The sequence below is a fragment of the Schistocerca piceifrons genome, chromosome 1 (assembly GCF_021461385.2).
Source record: "Schistocerca piceifrons isolate TAMUIC-IGC-003096 chromosome 1, iqSchPice1.1, whole genome shotgun sequence".
Lineage (NCBI taxonomy): Eukaryota > Metazoa > Arthropoda > Insecta > Orthoptera > Acrididae > Schistocerca > Schistocerca piceifrons.
In genome coordinates, this window is record NC_060138.1 from 779,700,914 (window position 1) to 779,721,171 (window position 20,258).

General features: G+C 44.0%; 1 protein-coding gene across 1 annotated transcript in view; it reads left to right on the forward strand.

Annotated features, from left to right (window-relative positions):
* The first annotated feature begins 2,121 nt into the window (after positions 1 to 2,121).
* The window catches only part of LOC124775066 (trypsin-like), a 115,676-nt gene continuing 97,539 nt past the window's right edge, over positions 2,122 to 20,258 (forward strand). Inside the window, exon 1 of the mRNA XM_047249870.1 lies at positions 2,122 to 2,237. The gene's annotated coding sequence lies outside the window, so the exon portion shown is untranslated. The remainder of the gene's footprint in view (positions 2,238 to 20,258) is intronic.

The following is a 20,258-nucleotide window of genomic DNA, read 5'->3' on the forward strand; positions in this document are numbered from 1 at the left end:
CATTGTTCATTATTCATATGTCTCTGACATTAATTGAAGTTCATTGTCCGACATTAATTCTTCTGGTTTACCTGGTTAGGTTATCTTATCAATCAATGTCATTTCTATTTTGAAACGAATTAAGTGCACGGAAATTAAATGAATGCCAAAACATATTCATTACATTACTGATTCATCATTCTCAGCAATGATATCGATTCATTTTGATTTCATCTTTCCCGGAAATCCAAACATTATATCTCAGTGCACTAAATTCATTACGAAAATAATTTTATTTCATTCAATTTATAATCCTAGAATGAATACTAAATAATCTGAATATCTAACCAGGATGGTACACAAGTAAGTGTCAGCTTAGTCTGGCTCGCGACCCAGAAGGAAGGCTGAAGCCCACCAAAAGGCAGTAACATACACTGAACCGCTAAAGAAATTGGTGTAGGCATGCGTATTCAAATACAGAGATATGTTAACAGGCAGAATACGGTGCTGCGATCGGCAACGCCTCTGTATACTTACAAGATAACAAGTGTATGGTGAAATTGTTAAATCGGTTACGACTACTACAATGACAGGCTATCAAGATTTAAGTGAGTTTGAACGTGGTGTTACAGTCGGCGCACAAGCGATGGGACACAGCATCTCCGAGGCAGCGATTAAGTAGGGATTTTCTCATATGACCATTTCACAAGTGTACCGTAAATATCAGGAATCCGTTAAACACCAAATCTCCGACATCGCTCCGACCGGAAAAAAAAATACTGCAAGAACGAGACGAAAGACGACTGAAGACAATGGTTCAGCGCGACAGAAGTGCAACCTTTCCGAAAATTGCTGCAGATTTCAATGCTGGCCATCAACAAGTGTCAGCTTGCGAACCATTCAACGAAACATCATCGATATGGACTATCGGAGACGAAGGCCCACTGGTGTACCCTTGATGACTGCATGACACAAAGCTTTACTCCTCGCCTGGGCTCGTCAACACCGATATTGGACTGTTGATAACTGGTAACATGTTGTCTGGTCGGACAAGTCTCGTTTCAAATTGTATCGAGTGGATGGACATGTATGGGTATGGAGACAAGCTCATGAATCCATAGACCCTGCATGTGAGCAGGGGACTGTTCAAATTGATAGAGGCTCTGTAATTGTGTGGGGCGAGTGCAGTTGAAGTGACATGCGACCCCTGATACGTCTAGATACGACTCTGACATGTGACACGTATGTAAGCATCCTGTCTGATCACCTGCATCCATTCATGTCCATTATGCATTCCGATGGACTTGGGCAATTCCAGCAGAACTAAGCGACACCCCACACATCCAGAATTGCTCCAGGAACACTCTTCTGAGATTAAACACTTCCGCTGGTTACCAAACACCCAAGACATGAACATTATTGAGGAATTCTGGGATGCCTTGCAGCGTGCTCTTAGGAAGAGATGTCCACTCTCTCGTACTCTTACGGATTTATGGACAGCCCTCCAAGATTGATGGTGTCAACTCCCACCAGCACTACTTCAGACATTAGTCGAGTCGGGCACTGTTCGCGCGTTAAGCGCACGGTAGTCACCGCATGGGCGCCAAGCTCCATCCTTCTTCGGAACGAGATGTAATGCGGAGGACCACGGGCTCTTAGATGGGCCACATTATGCCCTCGCGAATCATGGCGTCAAATTCTGCCTTCGCTATCGACAATCGGTCCGGAGCGAGACGCCTAGGTGGGCATGCTACTGGGGTACCATCAGTCGTTTGAATGCGATGCACCGTGTCATGTGGTATGAACCTGGGAGCGCCGAGCGGGCTGGGCAAGTTCGGATAGTTAAGCAGTAACTCAGCGTACTCACCCTCCGTAGCATGGGCCAACTTGTCACTATGCGTTACGGTGTTGCGACGGAAACCTGTGACTGTTAAGCCAGTGACGCTGTCTACCAAGCTTTCGCCTGCACAGAGAAAATGGAGCACATATGACTGCTGACGGCTGCCAACAATTCTTCCATCGCAACATATGGCGCACAGAGGATGGAGCTTAATCTCGGCCTACGTCGTGCGTACGAGTGGAATTTTACAGTGGCTGACGTCACGGAGGCGGTCGTCGGGGCTGACCTCCTGGCGCACCGCCTCCTGCTGCCGGACGTCGCGAACGCACGCTTGGTAGACAGCGTCACTGGCTTAGCAGTCACGGTTTCCGTCGCAACACCGCAACGCATAGTGACAAGTTGGCCCATGCTACGGAGGGTGAGTACGCTGAATTACTGCTTAACTATCCAAACCTGACCAGGCCGCCCAGCGCTCCCAGGTTCATACCACATGGCACGGTGCATCGCATTCAAACGACTGATGGTCCTCCAGTAGCATGCCGACCTAGGCTTCTCGCTCCGGGCCGATTGTCGATAGCGAAGGCAGAATTTGACGCCATGATTCGCGAGGGCATAATGCGGCCATCTAAGAGCCCGTGGTCCTCCGCATTACATCTCGTACCGAAGAAGGATGGAACTTGGCGCCCATGCGGTGACTACCGTGCGCTTAACGCGCGAACAGTGCCGGACAGATATTTCGTTCCGTTTGGCGTCGGGGTCACCACTTGTCGGGTTCAGCTAGACTGGTGGCTGTCCGACCTTTGCTTAACATGATTCAGAAGAATAAAGACCTTCAGTTCAGCAACAATAACGTTATTGCGAGCGCGTATCTGACGACGCCCGGCATGCATGGAGTGATCGGAGTTACAAAATTTGCTTCCGGCCTCTACAGAAGGATCCTTAATCCTGGGAAAACTTCCGTAGTTATTGGAGAGGAAACAGTGCTCGTCCACACAAGCCAGGAGGCACGGAACTACCAATTAACTCAAAAAACAAGGAATAATAATAATAAACAGAACGTATATAAAAGCTAGAAAACACAGCGCCTCTAGAGGTTGGGCCCAGAACTACACAGACGTCGTGTACAGTAATTACGACCGCACAGCACTGCACTGACACACGCGCACACCACACACACACACACACACACACACACACACACACACCGGCGAGCTTGAATTAGCGCGCAGCAGCATCGCTACAGGCTCTTCAGTGTAGATCAAAGTTTCACATTATCCGCATGAGAATTACACAATATAACAAAGTACCCGATTGATGCATGAGGCAGTACATCACGAGAGCGAAGCACAAGACCATACTGAAAGAGTGTCAAATATTTTAGAAGAAATTTCAAAGATACTATTGATTTATCCACAGAGAGCATTTGAACTGACTTCTACAATTATTGACATGTGACACTGCCGTTCAACAGATACTATTATTTTTAATAAAGTGATATGACAATTTGAAAACTACTGTGTTGCAATATGTCTTTAGGCTGTCAGTGGTGTGGCATAAACGAGAAACGGCTCTCGTTGGTACAGGATACGCTCAAGGCGTGTAGAAAATTTATTCGCAGAAACCTGTTCTCGCTAACCAGGACAAAGTTAAATGTTAATGCTGTCCATGAATGTACAATAGAGCCCATTTGGTATAATTTCTGTTGATATGGCATAATGTTTGTTTCATGAACGCCGCATGTGGCCGCAGTGGCGCGTCACAAATGACGCTGTGGGCTGCAAAGCGGTGGCGCAGGCGGCCGACACTCTTCATTTTGTGCAGCAAGGCCGACGTCCAGGACAAAGGGCGGCTCTCCCCACTCTGCGTCACACTCGTGATTACAGGCTGCTCTTATATGCTGGCCGAGCCAACATAGGCATCACAAGTCGCTGCCCAGTGCGCAGTTATGCGTCTTCCGCAAAAAGTTTTCTCTGTATCGGACAGTTGTTTTGTAATTTCCATCACTCAAATGACAGTCTTAGATCTGCTGTCGGTCATACCTCATCCAGAATGTGTCCACAGCATGCGATGCTGCTGTAACGTCAACGTTTCTTCTATTTCTTTTATGATGCCTTAAGCCGTCAAACGGTAAATACTCGACATTTGGGTCTTAATGGCTACCACACCGTTCCGCCGAAACTGCGATTTGATATAAGTCAAACGCAAACGTCATATTCCTCTCTCTCTCTCTCTCTCTCTCTCTCTCTATCTATCTATCTACCTTATACACACACACAAAACGCGATCGTTTACAGAGTATTATTTTCTATAATAAACATTAGTATGAAATGAAAACTGCATACAGAGTGTTTCCGTGATAGTGTTAAGTTATACAAATTTTCAGAATGATTTACAACGCTGCACATTAAAACGTAAATACCATCAAGGCAGCATGCAATAAACGTCAGGCCGGCCGCGGTGGCCCAGCCGTTCTAGGTGCTTCAGTCAGGAACCGCGCGACCGCTACGGTCGCACGTGCGAATCCTGCCTCGGGCGTGGATGTGTGTGATGTCCTTAGGTTAGTTAGGTTTAAGCAGTTCTAAGTTCTAGGGGACTGATGACCTCAGAAGTTATGTCCCATCGTGCTCAGAGCCATTTGAACCATTTGGAATAAACGTCAAACTAACGAGATATGTTCTACGTAATTGGGATGGATATGTAAATGGTTAGCGTTTCAGTCCAAGAGCAAAAAGTAAATTCAGGACGTCAGAAACAGTCTGAGAGGCTCATAAGGATGTTGCATGGTAGACTGTGCTGAGAAATAATTATTAAGAAAGAAATTCGATATGTTGCACCGTTTTCGATTTAATTCGGAATGAAGTTAGCCAATCAGGGAGTTGTGCATGAAAAATTCAAGGCGCCTGCTAGATATAATTAGGTCGGTTGTTCTCGTAGCATTGATGAGAGCGCTCGAGACAACTCAGCCTTTGGCTCAGGGTCGATCCCTACCACGACTCGATGTCCAACTTTTGTATCTCCCTCTTGTTCGGTTTTAAGAAGCGAAACAAAGACCACCTTTGCCAATACTGTCTCTGGCAGGCTGCTTGAATTTTGTGCACACAACCAGCTGATTGGCTAACTTCAATGAAAATTAACTCGGAAACGGCGCAGCGTATGAATTTTTTTCTTAACAATTGTTTCTTACCATAACCTATCCTGGGACAAACAAGCTTTTTAGACTATCTCTGACCACCCTGTATAAGGGAAGAATGGCTCTGAGCACTATGGGACTTAACATCTGTGGTCATCAGTCCCCTAGAACTTAGAACTACTTAAACCTAACTAACCTAAAGACATCACACACATCCATGCCCGAGGCAGGGTTCGAACCAGCGACCGTAGCAGTCGCGCGGTTCCGGACTGAGCGCCTAGTGTAAGGGAAGATTACACAAGGGGTTTATCATTGTTAAATCACATTTGAATGTTGGTTGTTTGTTGCAACGTCTTATCTGTTGCCGGCCGCAGTGGCCGAGCGGCACTAGGCGCTTCAGTCTGGAACCGCGCGACCGCTACGGTCGCGGGTTCGAATCCTGCCTCGGGCATGGATGTGTGTGATGTCCTTAGGATAGTTAGGTTTAAGTAGTTCTAAGTTCTAGGGGACTGATGACCTCAGATGTTAAGTCCCATAGTGCTCAGAGCCATTTGAACCATTTTTGACCACCATATTGTTTGTTCTACAGTGCACGATTGTACAGCCATGCCACATACCTTGAGGCAAGAAATGGGCTTAATGCAGCAAGACAAGTATCCACATGGACAGAACGACGACTTCTGAAATATTACCGACTGAGCACGGCGACGATTCTTGCGGCTTCCCTCGACGCGGCAGCACAGGGAGGCGCGCACAATAGTGCACCCACGATGTCTTTCAGAGTTCCGGTTCTGCGTAAACCTTCACGGTAGGAGGCATTGATGTGGGAAGGGACTGGGGAGAACGAACGTTGCCGAACTGCTTTCACCCTTCCATGTGGGATTAGCATTAATGTGGTGGTATGTGTTGCCACTGAGTGTACATCACGAATACCTCAGATTAATACAGGTGGTAATTTGCTTAAGAGTCATTACAAGCAGAAGCTGTGCCCTACAAGTAACATCAGGTACCCTCTAAACCCACGACGTTTCATTTCGTTTCCTCCTCGCTGTCTGGCCTCTTATTTGTTCGGGCATATGACACTAAGGACTGGAGTTCGGCGTTCTGGTCCTAGACGGGCAACCTGACGCGATCGACCGCCATCTCAATCTCTGCCAACGGTGTCATTGGATGCGGTATGGAGGCACATCCCTCTGTCGGCCGTTGTCGGGTTTCTTTACATTGAAACCGATAGTAACTGGTCGAGTAGAAACGTAGAAATATAACGTTTAAGACTTTTCTATATTTCTACACGATTAATTAGTAAAGGTTCCAAGTTTAGGAAAGGACCAGGAGAGCTGTGAGCCTCCTTACCGCATCCAATGACACCGTTGACAGTGACATGGCAGTCGGGCGAGCCTGATTGCCCATCTTCGACCAGAACTTGTAGCCTCATTCCTTAGTGTAACATATCTGCTCAAATAAGAGACCAGAAAATGAGGAGGAAACGAAATGAAACCTCACGGGTTGAGAGGCCGTGTGATGTAATTTCAATGATCACAACGCCAGCCAGAGGCCTCGCGTTTGTTCTCAGGGTGCTTTTTGCCTTCAAGACTTCTCTTAGGGTTTCTTTTTTCTGCATTATTTTCGTTACCATCTCTTCAACTGACTTTTCAGCTGCAGGGAACCACTGTATATATTATTTTCTCAATATGTCTTGAGTGAAATCTGCTATCTTAAACCCTATTCTCTCGAATATCCTCATACTCCTAATGTTCCCATCATTAAATAAAAGTAGTGCCTCATAAGTTGCAATTCTGACAACTGCAGCAGATGAATATGTGGTTTTAGGACAGCGTTTCCATGTGTGTGAATTTAGAGACTCACTTGAACTCTGGTTTTTACCACGAAAACATTTTTTTAGTAGTTCCGGATCGGCAAGAAATTTGTAAGTGGCCTTGACAATATCGATTTCTTGGTGGAACAATTTCGTATTTAAAGGTGAAAAGGAAAAAAACCTACATTCTGTTTCGTTAATATTTGTTTGTTAAAATCTGATTTTCAGCATTCTAGATTCTAGACCATATTCAGGCTACAGCTGCTTGGTGCCCATTAACGTCACTAGTGTACAAGAAAACAAACCATGAAAACGAAAGTTGTTCTCAGTGCATGGCGTTAGGCAGGAAATTTTAAATCAAACACTCATCACTCATTTAACTATGAAATATTTACAGTAATTAGTAGCTTTTACTTATTATAGTATGTTGCAACTGCACAGGATTAGAGGTTGCGAGTTGATAAATTACACTGTAAAATGTGGTCACTGTATGAGAGACACGTTTCACTATAAACATTATAGTTTGTAATAAACAATAGAGGAGCAGGACGCAATTTGTTTGATTTTAACCCTTAACTAAAAATTTTTCATCATTAAATTGAAGCATTGCCACATCCATACCTTCATGATTACGCAGAAAACCATACTTAAGTGCTTGGCTGAGTGTGCAACACGCCGCTTTCAAACTATCTTTTCACTCTCGAAAACCGCTGTACAACGAACACCTAAATCTTACCTTGTGAGGTCTGATTTCTATTATTTTATGACGACGAGTATTTCTCCCCACGCAAGAATGAAGACAAAATAATATGAAACTTCTCCACCGTCTTAAAGCATCTGTTCACTACAGCGTTAATAGCATCATTCCATGTGACAGGATCGCTTTCGACTATAATGGCGAACCTCTTGAGAAGACAGGTAAAAGCATCACTTGCGAGCGGATAAAACGAAGCATATAGGCACCCTCTTATATGCTCGATAGGTGACTGCTAACAAAACGGCGGGAGCAGTGATAATGACTGTATACGTTTGTCAATGACTGCTGCCGGCTCTGGCCGCTGACATTTTTCCTGTAGAGGTTACAACCTAACAGCGCTAGGTGCCACAGTACCTAAAATCGGTATCTTGGAATCGCAAATAAAATATTCATACCAGTGCTGAACGTTTTCGTCCATGCGGAGATATTGTCTCCCAGTGATGTAAGGGAATCATTTTATCAGTGAAGTTTCTTCTTCGCCTGCCTTCGTGCCACTTCAGCGTACAGCTATTGGTGGTTCAGTTGAGGGACTGACTGTTACTACCATCGGAATTCGTAGTGCACTACTACTTCGAAGACACCTCTGTAGATTAATTAGAAAAATTGTGTATGATTATTGTGCGTCCTAAAATACGAAAACTTTGATCGTAGTGCCCCACAATGGCTAATAAAATGTGCACAGGCTGGCAGTCATCAGCTCACGGCTCAAGGTGCCCAAAGTCTTCGTACCTTTTTCCGTCATTACTGGATACTAACATGAGAACATTTTGCCCAATAGTTTCTTTAAGCTTTCATCAATTTCTTAAAAATATATTAAATGCACACTAAGACACACAAAAAAACACACACACACCACGAAGCAATTATCTGAATGGGACGGAAATCGGTAGTTATGATGTGTATGTACAGATAATCAAATGGTTACAACACAAAAAATGGATGATTTATTCGAAAGAGTTTCATGGCCTCAGAAAGTCGTTAACACATTCGTCCACCTCTGGCCCTTACGTAAGCATTTATTCGGCTCGACTTTGAAAGGCTTGTCGGATGTCCTCCTGGAGGATGTCTTACCAATTTCTGTCCAATTGACGGGTTAGACCGTTAAATTCTGGAGCTTACTCCAAACGTTCTTAATTTGAGAAAGATCTGGCATCCATGCTAGTCAAAGGAGGGTTTCACAGGCGCGAAGACAAGCAGTAGAAAATCTCGCCGTGTGCGGGCAGGCATTATATTGCTGAAGTGTAATCCCAGGATGGCTCGGCATGAAGAGCAACAAAGGGGGCGTAGAACATCGTCGACGTACCGCTGTGCTGTAGGGATGCCGCGAGTGACACCCAGAGGGGTTCTGCTACGAAATGAAATGGGCTCAAGATCACCACTCCTGGTCGTCGGTCTATATGGCGAGCGACAGTCAGGTTGGTACCCCATTGCTGCCTGGGGCACGACACTTCTTCGGCATGGGATCACATTTACTGGAGTAGATTAGTTGTCCCGCTTCGAACTGAGCCTCGATGACCAGCGAAAACGTGTCTCGAGGCGCCCTGGTACCTGCATGTCTGTCGCCCGAACCCAGGAGCGATGTGTGGGGTGCCATTTCCTTTCATAGCAGGATCTCTTCGCTTGTCATGCGCTCACCCCTGATATTTTTGCCCCTTTCTTACTGTCTGATTGGAAGTAGTGGCTCTGGTTCCAATAGCCATTCTGAAATCATCTTACAGCAGTCTGGCGTTAGCCGTATGAGGCCGCAGCGCTGATAGGACCAGATATCTGTCTTCACTTGGGATTGTAATGCACCGAAGACCTTGTCCAATTCGTGTTTTGTAGACCTGTCTCCATGTAGGATGCCCACAGCCTATGGGTGGCAGATGGAGAGTATCTGCAGCAACATGATGGGAAGTCCATCTTCCTTAGACCAAACAGATCGCCCTTGCAACTTGCACTGCTTTATGATTACACATTGCATGTGTTAGCTTGAATAAAATGTGTCCACAAATGTAAACTACTATCTCTGTACCGCACTGGAGTACACTTGGACATCGGATGGCGGATGACCTTAATTGATGCATAAGATGCAAGCAAAGATCCGACGCTATGCAATAAGACCATAGATACCGACCATATCAAAAAGATTTAACAAACCAGACGTCGATACACGTGTTCCCCTAATTCATCCGTGCAATGTATTATCATGTAACCTGTTATAAAAAGATCAGCAGTTGACCATTATGGTTATAGACAACATAAACTGTGAATTTAGAATCTCGTTGCATCTGTGTAAAAGATTTCAACAGCAGTGATACTATTTTGTATAGCTTTTGTTCGATTTTGTACGAGATTAATAAGATAATGTGAAATGCGAAGTGATTCATATACTGTACATCTACATCTACGTATACAGGGTGTTACAAAAAGGTACGGCCAAACTTTCAGGAAACATTCCTCACACACAAAGAAAGAAAAGATGTTATGTGGACATGTGTCCGGAAACGCTTAATTTCCATGTTAGAGCTCATTTTAGTTTAGTCAGTATGTACTGCACTTCCTCGATTCACTGCCAGTTGGCCCAATTGAAGGAAGGTAATGTTGACTTCGGTGCTTGTGTTGACATGCGACTCATTGCTCTACAGTACTAGCATCAAGCACATCAGTACGTAGCATCAACAGGTTAGTGTTCATCACGAACGTGGTTTTGCAGTCAGTGCAATGTTTACAAATGCGGAGTTGGCAGATGCCCATTTGATGTATGGATTAGCACGGGGCAATAGCCGTGGCGCGGTACGTTTGTATCGAGACAGATTTCCAGAACGAAGGTGTCCCGACAGGAAGACGTTCGAAGCAATTGATCGGCGTCTTAGCGAGCACGGAACATTCCAGCCTATGACTCGTGACTGGGAAAGACCTAGAACGACGAGGACACCTGCAATGGACGAGGCAATTCTTCGTGCAGTTGACGATAACCCTAGTGTCAGCGTCAGAGAAGTTGCTGCTGTACAAGGTAACGTTGACCACGTCATTGTATGGAGAGTGCTACGGGAGAACCAGTTGTTTCCGTACCATGTACAGCGTGTGCAGGCACTATCAGCAGCTGATTGGCCTCCACGGGTACACTTCTGCGAATGGTTCATCCAACAATGTGTCAATCCTCATTTCAGAGCAAATGTTCTCTTTACGGATGAGGCTTCATTCCAACGTGCTCAAACTTTAAATTTTCACAATCAACATGTGTGGGCTGACGAGAATCCTCACGCAATTGTGCAATCACGTAATCAACACAGATTTTCTGTGAATGTTTGGGCAGGCATTGTTGGTGATGTCTTGATTGGGCCCCATGTTCTTCCACCTACGCTCAATGGAGCACGTTATCATGATTTCATACGGGATACTCTATCTGTGCTGCTAGAACATGTGCCTTTACAAGTACGAAACAACATGTGGTTCATGCACGATGGAGCTCCTGCACATTTCAGTCGAAGTGTCCGTACGCTTCTCAACAACAGATTCGTGACCGATGGATTGGTAGAGGCGGACCAATTCCATGGCCTCCACGCTCTCCTGACCTCAACCCTCTTGGCTTTCATTTATGGGGACATTTGAAAGCTCTTGTCTACGCAACCCCGGTACCAAATGTAGAGACTCCTCGTGCTAGTATTGTGTACGGCTGTGATACAATACGCCATTCTCCAGGGCTGCATCAGCGCATCAGGGATTCCATGCGACGGAGGGTGGATGCATGTATCCTCGCTAACGGAGGACATTTTGAACATTTCTTGTAACAAAGTGTTTGAAGTCACGCTGGTACGTTCTGTAGCTGTGTGTTTCCATTCCATGATTAATGTGATTTGAAGAGAAGTAATAAAATGAGCTCTAACATGGAAAGTAAGCGATTCCGGACACATCTCCACATAACATCTTTTCTTTCTTTGTGCGTGACGAATGTTTCCTGAAAGTTTGGCCGTACCTTTTTGTAACACCCTGTATAAACTCAAGCCCCTTATAAATGGAGCGAGTGAAAAACGCACGACCCCTGATTTCTCTTATCTGGTCTTGGCGGTCCTCACGCAAAGTGTAATTAGAATCGTTCTGCAGTCAGCCGCAAATGCCATTCTCTAAATTTTCTGAATAATATTTCACGAAAACAACGTCGTGTTCCCTCCAGGGATTCCCGTTTGAATTCTCTAAACATCTCCGTAAAACTCGTGTTGATAGAACCTACGGGTACCAACACCTGCAGGAAGCCTCTGATCTCGTCATGAGTCTTCCTTTAAAACGATTTGGTGGGGAATCCTGAACACGCGAGCAGTCCTTAAGCATAGATCAAATGGCTCTGAGCACTATGGGACTTAACAGCTGTGGTCATCAGTCCCCTAGAACTTAGAACTACTTATACCTAACTAACCTAAGGACATCACACACATCCATGCCCGAGGCAGGATTCGAACCTGCGACCGTAGCAGTCGCGCGGTTCCGGACTGCGCGCCTAGAACCACTAGACCACAGCGGCCGGCTTAAGCATAGATCGCACTAGTGTTCTATACGCTGTCTCCTTTACAGATGAGTTATACCTTCCTAAAATTCTCCCAATAAACCAAAGTCTGTCAATCGAGATTTCGCTATTAGCGACCTTACATTCTCGTTCAATTTCAGAGCGCTTTGCAACGTTGCGGCAGATATTAAATCGAAGTGAGTACGGCAGCACGTCAATAGTACTGCATTCGAACATTAGAGGATTGTTTTTCCTATTCAAAAAAAAATGTTCAAATGTGTGTGAAATCTTATGGGACTTAACTGATAAGGTCATCAGTCCCTAAGCGTACACACCACTTAACCTAAATTACCCTAAGTACAAACACACACACCCATGCCCGAGGGAGGACTTGAACCTCCGCCGGGACCAGCCGCACAGTCCATGACTGCAGCGCTTCAGACCGCTCGGCTAATCCCGCGCGGCTTTTCCTATTCATCTACATTAACTTGTGACCACCCCTTCTCTCTTTGCTCCGTTTCTTTCACTGATCTTTCCTCTTCTTTCTTCCTTCTTCGTACCGCGGCTATGTCTCAGGGTTTTCAATGCAGAAATATAGTGAGAAGGGGGCACATGTGTGTGGTGATTCACGATATCGTAGTGCTGTGAGGGAGCATCAATCGTGCCTCTGGTTTGAGAAGACTGACGACTGAAGTACGAACATTTCTCAAAAGAGAAACATGTATGTGCTCTCTTTTCTTTTCAAATGCAAATGGTTCAAATGGCTCTGAGCACTATGGGACTTAACATCTGAGGTCATCAGTCCCCTAGAACTTAGAACTACTTAAACCTAACTAACCTAAGGACATCACACACATCCATGCCCGAGTCAGGATTCGAACCTGCGACCGTAGCGGTTGCGCAGTTCCAGACTGAAGCGCCTAGAACCGCTCGGCCACACCGGCCGGCTCTCTTTTCTTTTAAAACTATAAATAGTAGCGCAGCTAGTACTATCTATCGTTATTATAAACTGAATGAGTGCGACACCATTGATGCAGTTTCAACCTCGAAAGAAGTTTAATAATACCAATTAGCTGAAAAAAAACTCATCCAATCCAGAAGTAACTCACAGTTAGAGTAATTAGCTGCTGATGTGTGTGTCGTGGTCATTAATACATAAAAGATAGTTTCAGTAATTCTATCACTGTCCGTTTATGAATTGCTAAACATCATATCAACAAGCTGACTACGCAATGATTAATATTTGTCGTATCCCGACAGTAAATCGCATCTCGCTTGCATTAAGCATCAAGATGATTACTATGCTGCTCATATAAGTCTTTGATACTTACTATCAAGCTAATGTCTGTAAATTGCGGTTGACGTTACTGAATCACACACGCGACGATAACACCCGATATCCAGCCGCGTATCTTAAACTCCGCGCCGATATTTGAGAATTCGTGCGTGTGAAGTTATTCACATGAGTACTAAAAGAAATCAGCTAAATTTCGGTTACGCGATAAGTCACACAAATCTGAAGGCTGTAAATTCAACTAAATACTTAGGGAGTACAATTACAAGTAACCTAAATTGGAACGATCACATAGATAATATTGTGCGTAGAGCAAACCAAAGACTGTGATTCATTGGCAGAACACTTAGAAGGTGTAACAGGTCTACTAAAGAGATTGCTTACACCACGCTTGTCCACACTATTCTGGAGTATTGTTGTGCGGTGTGGGATTCGCAACAGCTGGGACTGACAGATGACATCGAAAAAGTACAAAGAAGGGCAGCTCGTTTTGTATTATCGCGAAATAGGGTAGATAGTGTCACAGACATGATACGTGAATTGGAGTGGCAGTCATTAAAACAAAGGCGTTTTTTGTTGCGATGGGATCTTCTCATGAAATTTCAATCACCCGTTTTCTCCTCCGTTAGCGAAAACATTCTGTTGGCACCCACCTACATAGCGAGAAATGATCATCACGATAAAATAAGAGAAATGAGGGCTCGCACAGAAAAATTTAAGTGCTCGTTTTTCCCGCATGCCATTCGAGAGTGGAACGGTAGAGAGACAGCTTGAAGGTGGTTCATTGAACCCTCTGCCAGGCACTCACGTAAATGTTGATGTAGATGTAGAATTTTTTGCGCCCAAGCCGGGCCGTGGTTCCCTAGAATAATTTTTAAATCAACTCCCGGTTGTAAATTAACAATTCTATGCCCATTCATGAAAGTTACAGCACATCCGCACGCGACGACTACTTGATTGCGCACTCGAGCAACACGGAAGTTTTCGTTCTTACAAAGAGAAAATATATCATGCATAATGCAACAAGCTGATTTGCCATGTCAAAACATATTTATATCTATCTGTTTGAAGCTCATTACGTATTAAATTTTGTACATAATTAAATTCTTTACTCTGTAAATAACAAATAAAATTTAGAAATGAATGACATGTATAAAAGTCAAATCTCAAGTTGATATGACGTCCTGTGTCACTACTGGTTTCGACTCCCCTACACTCACGTGACGCAAAGTAGATCCGACTATATTGGACATACTCATGTAATGTTACAAACTTACATTTTTACACAATTAGAGAAAGCTGCCTTTTGTCTCACCACATATAAATTTTGTCTATGTATCCTCCTACAGTCACTCAACGACGATACTTTCTCCTACAGTACGGCTTCATTAGCAAACACAGATAGCTCTAGGATAGGTATGCTCCAATTATTGTTACCTCAATGTACTGAAAAGTATAATAAAGCTTCAATGTGTTTCACGAATACTTCACATTTACAAAATGGGGCCCTATATGCTGTGACTGTTGCTATTATGCCTCCACCATTACTATTATGTCTATTTCTGCGTTACAGATTCAAAACGTTGATCATTTCAAAATCAAAGAAAATCAATGTTTTCTATATTTGTATCCTTTCTTAGTGTAACTGGGAACCCTCACTGACCTGCAGTAACCAGGTGCTACACTGTATGTACCGATAATCAGGATTCCTGTTTAAGTGGTCAAATGATGTTCATCAACACGTCTCTCATCTGCATGAGGTCGTCTAAATAGATCAGAAATAACATCTTGGGTTGTTGGGTGTTCTGCCGGATATCAGCGTCCTACTTGCACGATATTTCGGTCACTTAGCTCGTAACCTTCATCAGGTGCGACCTGAGACTGCTCCTCGAGTGTACGTACCATCGAAGTGTTTCCACACAATGTGAAATGAATGTAAAAGTGCTTCTACAAGGTGTTCTATTATTTGCAGGTCTATGATTCCGGAGATCTATATCGAACAGCAGAATATATATTCAATTATCGGTCACTTCTGTAGTTAGACTAATGTTCAAACAGTATACGAGTTGCTAACGCAGATAATTTCTGAAGTAGTGGTATTGTAACGCCGGAAATGCATATCCTCCTATTTTCATCTATTGTACTATTATTTTTTTCCTTGTTTTGTTACCTCAAGATATGACATTTCTGTCTCTTTATATATTGTAATTGTTTTACTGTTTGTATATATATATATTTATGCACTCATGTCGATGTATAATTGGTTTGTTTCGTAAATATTATTTGTATTTCTACGCTGGGTCTTGCCTAGGGAAAACTGCTATCGAACGATTACATCGATGGGTCGTGTGAAGAATCAAAGTGTGTAGGATCTTTGGTAGTGTTAACTCTGCCGCGTGCAGCGCGGGCAGAGCAGTGGGAGTCTGGCGGGAGTAGCGAGTGGAGCAGGTGTTGTGTGACGCTCCCGCGAGTTGCCGCGCTTTCGGGGTTTGGCAGCATGTAATTGCGCTCGACTCGCGATGATAGTTTCTGACATGGTGTCGCGGACGGGAAGCATTAGCTGGCGCACATCAAGAGCCCGTTTCGCCTGGTGACCGTGTCGAGAAGAAGGCGCGCCAACATCCAGCTTCTGCAACAGCGACGGCCGACAATGAGTGACTGTCGCCACCTCCTCGATCGACGGCTTCAAACCTTCAATCAACCAACAAGGAAGACTAAAAGCACGTAAAGTTTCAGAACTGTATGGCAGACCTCAGCTTTTCAAATTGTTCCATTTGCCTCGCAAAATTACAGTAACTTAGCATGAACCTTTGTTGCTCATTGTCCCAATTGCATTGCCAAGCAGGGTCCCTTCCTTTTCCGAAATGAACCCGAGTGTCGTTGAAATTCAAACGCCAGCATTAAAATAATATGATTAGATTTCACTGCTTTAATTTCAAAGTTCAGTAGCTGGCTACAATATTTAGGTTACACGAGCACAAATTTAGAGTGCGAGTTTTGTTAGCATAATTTAGCTTACCTGTGACTGCAGCTCAGCTTGGTACGTACTAAATTTTACTATTGTTAACAGTTCAGAATCATTTAATTCAAGTTCAAAGTTAATTCTCTTATTTCTAAATTGCGTAGATTCAAGTAGCTTTTGAAATGATTGTTGAGGTAGTCCAAGACTAACCTTATTTTACTGAATGTCGGTGTGCTTCAGAAAGAAAGCTCACTATTAACTTCAGTCACTAAATTAACTTTCGATTTTCCGGTTTTATTAATTCTTTTGCTAAATTAAGTCAGGGTGTAGCGAAATTTATTACTTCTGACAAACTTTCAGTTTTCACACTACACGTGTCAACCTTCAGTTGCCACGCTTCTAGTGCTAATTATATGTGTAATAACCTTTCTTTTTCAGTTACTATAGTAATTGTCCTTAGGACTGGCGACCGTGATTTCCCCAAATCTCAAATACCTAATTACCGCTAGTTAATTGTTAACGTAACGGCTGCACATTTACCTTCTTTATTAACTTTACCCCTTTTCAAAATTAATTTCCACCAGTTTCATTAGCACATTTCCTTTCATTTAGATGTAACCCTTTCCTCCCTCTTTACCGACAGGTTAACTTCGGTGACGATTGCTTTTCCAAAACTCCCATTAGGTACACGTGGTTTCATTTTTCACTGTCATTAAGGTCGGTAAGTGAGGGGGAGGTTACACGTGGCGACCTGGTGACAGGACAATCTTCAGATTTGAGGTTGTTCTGGACACGAATTTTCTTTGGGGCAAATGTCGTAACAAAGTACTGGTTACGTACAGGCCGTTACGTCAGCGAGAATAAGTAGTGGGAGTAATCCTAATTACATTTGAGATTTGTCATTTATATTGAAAATTATTAAAATGAGTGAAGGCAACAATTACCAAAATTTGGTAGACTTGGATACGGAACAATCGGTCGAACAGTGGGAAACGCGCACGGCGGTTCCCATTGTTCAGGGGCAGGCGGCTAGCATGGAAGACGCGAGCGCCGAAACGCAACAAAGAGCAGAAATGGAATTCCAAACTTTAGAAAATGTTTCGGAATCGGAAGCGAAAATCAAATCTGTACCCCTTGATGATGAATACGGGGGAACATGTATAGAGGAACCAGCTACGGAAGTAAAACCGGTAGTCTCCGGGAATTTAACTGATTTATTGAATGTTTTGATTAATGAAATCAAGAGTCAATCGGCAGAAATTATAGCTCTGTCTGCCAAGCAAGAAGCTCAGTCTGAAAAGATTGAACGAAAGCTAGACAATCAGAACAAAGCTATTAATGTTGTTAACAACAATGTTGGAGTTGTTAATACAAAAGTTGATAAAATCAAAGAAGATATTGTTGTAATTAATACCGAAATCGGTAATCTTAAACAGGAAATGATAGGCGTTCAGGCGGAAATTGCGAGCATAAATACTCGCTTTGATTCCGAAATTAGCAGAATCGAGAAAAGTGTAGGAGAAGCAGTTGCTCCGATCATCGAGAATAAGGTGACGGAACAAATTCAATTAGTGAAAAAAGAGGATCAACAGAAGGTGGAAACTTTAAAGGCTTTAGTGTCCGAAGTAGACACTAAAGTGAGGGAGCAGGCTAATACCTGTGAAGAGAAAAAGAGGGAAGTGGAAACGCTTGCGACAACCACTTGCCAAGTAATTACGAGAGTGTCGGAATTAGAAAAGAAACTTGACGAAAAACAGAGCTATGTGCCAATCTGTACACATAGTTCGGAATTGTTGACGAAAGAGGAGCGGTTCGACCCCTTGAAAAAAGGCGGTATACACGCGACGGATTTCATTAAAAATTGTGAAAGAGTTTTACCCAGATCATGGACTAATGAGAGAAAAATTAATGCGGTTATTGATGTGCTGGCTGGTGATGCCAAGCGTTGGGGCTTAAACCTCGACATTACGAACCTGACTTTTGACGAGTTTAAAAATTTGTTTCTGGCTGAATACTGGTCAGAGCAAAAACAGCAAAGTGTCTGGCGCGAATTTGTCGTATCGAGGCCTTTCGATGCGAATTCGCGCGGTTCGATGAGGGAGTTTTGTGAGGGCTGGATCCGCAAGTTGGGATATTTGCGTGATCGCCGCACGGAATCCGAAATAGTCTGGGAACTCTACAAGAAGCTTCCAGATGATACAAAACGCTACGTAGGAAGCAATTACAGGACAATCAATGATTTCCTGGAAAGAGTTGAGGACGAGGACTATTGGCGCAATAATCGCGACAGTGGTAGAGGCCGTGGTAACAACAACGGGTACCACCCCAACCATAACAACGATAACCATGGGAATAATGCATACCGCAGCAATAACAATAATGGTTCGGACCGTAATAACAATCGGTACAATGCAAATAATAACAGGAATGACAGAAACCAGTATCATACTAACGTGATACGGGCTTCACAGAATAGTAATAACGCCAGAGGGTGTGATCAGCCGCCTCAGCAGCATCCGGGGAGCGTATCTGCTGGGACGAGACAGGGAAACCATTAGCCGCGCCGGTGAGGGGCCGAGCGGGCGTGGAGAAATTTTGGCGGCCCAATAACAAGAGAAAACCCAGGTGTCGCCGTTATGAAAATTCCGTATGGAATAATCAACGGCGGGAGAGTGTGCCAGTGTTAAGAGAAAGGAGTGCGCCCACAAGTAGTAGATCAGCAGTATACACGGCAGTAGGTAGTACATTCACTGTCAGTGAGAACAATTTAAGTAGTGTTCCGGAAATCGATTATAAAGTGGCAGCTGTAATACCCACAGCGGAACTGGAGATTGAGTTTAAGAATGATTCGCAATTGTTGAGAGAAGATCAGATGTCGGATAAAACGTCCGTCATCGAGCGAGGGGATGCAGAGAGGGATGAGGTCTGGTTAAGGCAGTTCGGTCGCTTATACGACGAACTAAGAGATTATAGGGGCCTGTACGGGAGGAGTGTTTATAGGGAGCGCGGGCAGGATTTGCCGCGTCTCGTCCCACAGGAAGATAGTATTTGTGAAGTGATGGAAAGTTCTGGCCCTAACCGGCAGACTTTGTTGTTAAAGGGGAGCACGAGCAAGATGCGTCGTGTTTCGTCCCGCAGGAATTGAATGTTGAAGTAGTAACGGAAAGTTCTGGCCCTAACCGGCAGACTTTACCGAAAGTTGTAGTGGTAGAAGTAGCCGACCCATCCGACGCAAACCTCCAGTTTAAACATTGCGAGAGTATTAAGGAGAAAGATTACGAAAATTTTAGTGATAGCCGGACACGATTGGTAGAAAAGCACATAGATTACAGCGTGTATGAGGTTAGAGTTGACATTATACAGTCAGACGATAGCAGTGTGGGTTGCGCAGATCCAGAGGAAGTAATTGCAGATACTACTGGGCACATTCCTCCAGGTAGATTGGCAGATGAGATCAATCTGACCAAAGTGGAATCAACGAAGGTGACAATTAGTGAATTGATAGCAAAGCAACACTCACTAGTTGACGAGTTACAGGAAAAGGTTTCGGTATTGGAGGCGAAGCTAGAGACTAAGCCTCAGGACAAACGTGTTGAAATTAAAACTGTATGTGAACAGAGGCTGAAAAAGCCGCCAGATAAACCGGATTTAGGATCAAAGCCGGATGGTTTTTTCTGGAATGACCTGGATATAGACGAGGATTTACTGTGGGAAAATAAAGAAACAGTCGAGGACAAGTGTAGACAGATAGTAGTGTCTGTTAATATGCACGACCTACAACTAAACGTGTTGATTGACACCGGTGCAGAATTGAGTGCTGTATCTGGGAAAATATTTGAGTTACTGAAAGACAGACCTGGCATCGTAGTTATGCCAGTAACAGGAGTGAAAATTATCGGTGCTACTGGGAAGGCCAGTAAACCGGTCACAAAACAGATTTTTGTCAACTTCGAGATATGTGGGGCACGATTTGAACAAGAGTTTGTCGTCGTGCCAG